The sequence below is a fragment of the Myotis brandtii genome, unplaced genomic scaffold (assembly GCF_000412655.1).
Source record: "Myotis brandtii unplaced genomic scaffold, ASM41265v1 scaffold125, whole genome shotgun sequence".
In the NCBI taxonomy this organism is placed as follows: Eukaryota; Metazoa; Chordata; class Mammalia; order Chiroptera; family Vespertilionidae; genus Myotis; species Myotis brandtii.
The window spans coordinates 12,865,394-12,870,412 of record NW_005354385.1 but is presented as its reverse complement, the minus strand read 5'-3'; the positions used below and the strand labels follow the sequence as shown (position 1 = coordinate 12,870,412).

Sequence of the window (5,019 nt, the reverse complement as noted above, 5' to 3'; positions counted from 1 at the left end):
GGTTCCTTCAATATAATAAATTCATATCCAATAAATAGTACTGAATACCTCAAGACACTGGTGAAAAAAACCACGAACAAAACAGATATGACCCCCCTTTTCACAAGGAGCTTTCATCAGAGGATGGACATGAGATAATCATATAAATTACAACCTGATGAGTCCAGAAAAGCAGATGTAAGTGTGCTAGGAGTGAACCAGGCAAAGGCAGAGGAAGAGGGTTTCATGCTGAGGGAACCACATGTATGAAAGATGTTGATGGATAGATGGCCTTGCAGACACGAAGAGCTGAAACCCAGGATACCTTGAACTTAGAGAGTGAAGAGATGGTGGAAGATGGTTCTGGGGGCGTAGATAGGCATCAACTCTTGCAGGGATTTGTGGCCCATGTGAAGAGTTTGGTTTTTAGCCTAAGATCAAGAAACAGTCTATGCAAAGTATAAAATAGAAGATGCTTAATTTACATATTTACTTAATTAAATCCTAACAGCCTCCAGCTTCTGTAACTTACATTTACACTCATCCTCATTTGTACTGTGACTGTTGCGGGGGAAAGAGGAAGTGGCATGGCTTATACAGGTAATTGGAACCTCTTTACCAAAAGGTAATGAGATGCCTCCTCAGAAAAGAAACTGATGAGGAAGTTGATCCAGTCTGGATCCCAGGCTGTCAATATTTGAATGTTATTCTATCTTGGACAGGGACCACTCAGTTTATTCTGAAAAATGGACTTCTAATAATCAGCATCCTCTCAAGTTAATATTGGACTGTTGCCTAGGTGACCTGGGTCATTCTTGAATTCTGAAACCATTCCCCTGACACACCCAACACCGGCCCCCGCCCTAAACACTTAGCTGTCAAAGGGAAAAAAGCTCAACATTTTTCATTTGCTGGAGCTGTGTGTCCATATCAATCATAAGCAGTCTTACCAGTAAGCCTGGAGGAGGGAAAGTGGGGTGGGGTGGGAGGACCAAAATGCAAAGGACCTGGTACTAGATGTCTAATCATTATCATGTTGAGCTGGAACTCAAACAGATAAGGAGAGTTGTAAAATTTGTTAATGCAATTATGCAATTAGAACAAGGAAGGCAAGAGTTTTTTTAAGGATCTTTTCACATTTAAAAATCCAGTTTATAATATTGATTAAAGATGCCAGTGCTTTTCTTAAGCATCAACACAAAACTAAGGTGTTACATACATTAAGGGGCACAGGTCCAGAAAGATTATTTTTTGCTTTTTTGAATCCTTAGGACTGATAGAAATGGATAAGTTGTTTAATCAGTTCTTACTGAAAATAAACACTGGAAAGAATACATTTTTTTATAAATATGTTTTTTTATTATTGACTTCAGAGAGAGGAAGGGAGAGGGAGAGAGAGAGATGAAACATCAATGATGAGAGAGAATCATCAATTGTCTGCCTTCGGCATGCTCCCTACTAGGGATCGAGCCCCCAACCCAGGCTTGTGCCCTGACTAGGAATCGAACTACAACCTCCTGGTTCATGGGTTGAAGCTCAACCATTGAGCCACACCAGCCAGCCTAGAAAGAATAGTTTTAGTCAGTGCTTGATTATTTGATAATCACTACGATACTATATACAAAATTTAAAAATAGAGATGCAGCATTTTCTTATGGGAGCTTGGCTGCAGCTGGAATGTCTCTGATGGTCAGTCACATGCTTTGCAGTTGCCAGGCCCGTGGCTGGAGTGCCTCTGTTCCCTCTACCTGGCTTCTTATTCTGCAGGACCTCTCTCTCCATGTGGGCTTTCTTCCTGGATAAGCACACCAACCCAGAATTCTTTACATGGTAGTTGGCTGAAGGCCTCTTAAGACCTAGACCAGCAAATCACTCAGCAGCACGTTTGCCTTCTTCTGGGCCATCGCATTCAGGGGTAGGAAAAATAGGTTTCAGTTTTCGTCTGAGGAGGGCAAAGTCGCATTGGGGAAGCATATGCAGAGGGCCTGTGGTAGCACCTATGGAACCTTCTACCACAATTATGATTAAGTAAAGCTTGATGATTATGGATTCTGTTCTTGATCAATAAACAATTAGAACCAAACTCTTGACCTGCACTGCTACCAGAGATTAACATTTTAAGTATCAATGTGCTGTGCATGATAACCATCAAATATATTCAGAGTAGTTACTCTAGTTGAAGGGAAACGATATCCCTCAAAAATCAAATTCCTGATTCAGCCTTATCCTATATAATAAAAGGTTAATATGCAAATCAACTGAAGGGTGGAATGACTGGTCGCTATGGTGTGCACTGACCACCAGGGGGCAGATGCTTAATGCAGGAGCTTCCTCCTGGTGGTCAGCTCAGCCAGAAGCCCTGAGCTGGGCTCAGAGTTGGCGAGCGCAGTGGCAGTGGCGGGAACCTCTCCTGCCTCTGTGGCAGCACTAAGGATGTCCGACTGACAGCTTAGGCCCGCTCCCCACAGGCTCCCAGACTGCAAGAGGGTGCAGGCCGGACTGAGGGACACTCGCCCACCCCTAGTGCACGAATTTCATGCACCGGGCCTCAAGTTGTTTAATAAAAAAAGAAATGGACTACAAACATACTTATTATTGTCTCAGAAGTTAAAATTTGAACTCCCTCTAGTGGCAAAAGGTTTTCTTTTCTTTTTTTCAAAGAGCTTGCTTGAAATAATAAGATGGCTGACATAATAATAAGACAGTTTCAAAAATGACTTGCTCTTACTGAGATCTGTGCTTTCTCCTATGTGAGTTATGGTAGGATTCTCTCATCCCTTATGAGAACTGTTTGCCTTCCTAAGGAACACTGATCATATTACATGAAGAAAAATGGAAAGACTTCCTGTTAATTTTTAAAGTCTAAGAACTGCTAACTGCTTCCATCAGTCAAGCTCTTAAGTAGAAAAAGCATTATATTTTGACAAGGAAAATATCCTGATCTCTGATCAAAAAGTAAATTCAGTTTTTAATTTTTGTCTGAAGACAAAAATCTTTAGAAAGAGAGCAATTGACAGCTATTGAAATGTGAAGCTTAGAAAGTACTGATAGCCAATAAAGAAAGAAAGAAAGAAAGAAAGGAAGAAAAAGAAAGAAAGAAAGGAAAGAAAGAAAGAAAGAAAGAAAGAAAGGTGCCAAAGCATTATGCTTTCCTCTTTAAAAAAAAAAAAAGTTCACATTTGGCTTCCCATGGCCAGTGGGGAAACAATATTCATTGTCGCTATCATCCTCACTCTGGATAAAAGGAAGTAAGTACAATGTCAAAGGCTGGGAATAGAAAAACAGCTACTATGGACTTTGTAAATGGAGTTTTCCTATCCCCACCTCACCACCAAAGAGAGTGAATAATGCTTATTAACTTACTCTGTCATCTGTCCCTTTACCGACAGATATATTCCGATTCTTTAAAAAGGGAAAGACATCAGAAATGACATTCTTACAAAATGCTATTTTCTCAACTATTTGCTGAAGCTGATCCAAGTTCCTTGTACTGCGTTGTCTTATCTGGCTCACTGGGCCCCTTCCCTCTCTTCTTTCAGAGATAAGAATGGCCAAGGATGGTGGTAAGAATCCATAGATTTTTTTTTTCCTTTTAAAACTCCAGAAAGCAGAACCTAGGCTTATCAGAATAATTCCCACAGATTTTGTTTTGTTTGGGAATAAACTATGAACTAGTAAGATTTCACGAAAAGAGTGAAGCCATCCAATGAAAAGTTAGGCTTTGTTTCTTTCCAATACCTCTTTTTAGTCCGATGTGTATAACCAAGTATGTGTCTCCTGTGGTCTCGATTGCATCCGGTGTTTTTAGCTGGCAGCATTTCCTCTGGTGAGGCCCTGCTTTATTTGCCAGGCTTTATTTCTGCGAATATAAAGAGAGAAAAACAAGTTGTACTAGACAATGAAATTTAAGAAAAAAATTGTTAGTATAACACTGATTTTTTTGAAACCAAAAAAAGGAGGCACTAAATTTGTTATAAACAAACTGGGGATCTGGTTATTAAAATATAGAGGCTACAAAAGTACATGGAAAGTCTTACAGCTGTCTTTTAACCACACTGCATGTTTTCTTTTGAATATTTCTAAAAACCTGTTTTAGCTAACTGAGACCAAAGATTCCTCTCCTGTTTAGTTGCTTAGATTTGAATAATGAAAGTGTATTTGCAATTCTTAAATGGTGTTTTCTTTCATTTTTCAATCCAGTTCTCATAGAAATGTTTTTGGAACAGTGGTCTGTGCTAACAGCTGTATTCAATCTTGACTAAAAGTCACTTCCTGAAGAGAATGAAATTCAACTTAGCGTGCACACTTGCCTGGAACGTAACTCCGTAGGGCGAGTGTACTATGTGATTATGAAACTGGACACGGGCACCCTGCAGAGGTGATTTCTTGTAAATAGCACCCAATAGAAACCATTAATCAGTGTCAGTGTTTTCAACTGAAGATTTAATAATCTAAAAACATGGCTTATTCATACACATAACTCTTAATTTTCAAGAATTTTACTCTGTTATTTTGAGACTATGATTTCCTTGGGAGTTATATTTATATGGAAGATGTATATGTAATCTATAGTACATATATCTATATCTATGTACAAATACTAAAATATAGTTAAATGGATTGATAGAGATATACATAGATATATATTTATATGTATTTAGGACTTTTTAGAATTTTTAAATTGTTATTCCTGAGCTTTAGGCAAAATTTATTTTTGATTCAGTTTTATTCACTCATTAATTTATTCATTTATTGTAGTGAGCCTAATCTCTATATATAAAAGGCTAATATGCAAAATGTCCCCTTGGGAGTGCGACCGGGAGACCAGCAGTTCGATCACTTGCTATGATGTGCGCTGACCACCAGGGGCCGGCGTGGAACATTGCTGGCGACCAGCGGCGGTGGCGGGGTGCTGAGGGAGCAAGGGAAGGAAGAGGGGGGGAGGTGGGGAACTGGATCGGCCCTGATCACCGTGCACATATTTCATGCACTGGGCTTCTAGTTTAAATATAATTTTTGTTCCTGGCCTCATAAGATAGT

At 39.4% G+C, this 5,019-nt stretch overlaps 1 protein-coding gene across 6 annotated transcripts in view; it reads left to right on the top strand.

Annotated features, from left to right (window-relative positions):
* The window catches only part of RBMS1 (RNA binding motif, single stranded interacting protein 1), a 222,449-nt gene that overhangs the window by 65,630 nt on the left and 151,800 nt on the right, over positions 1 to 5,019 (top strand). The window lies entirely within an intron of this gene.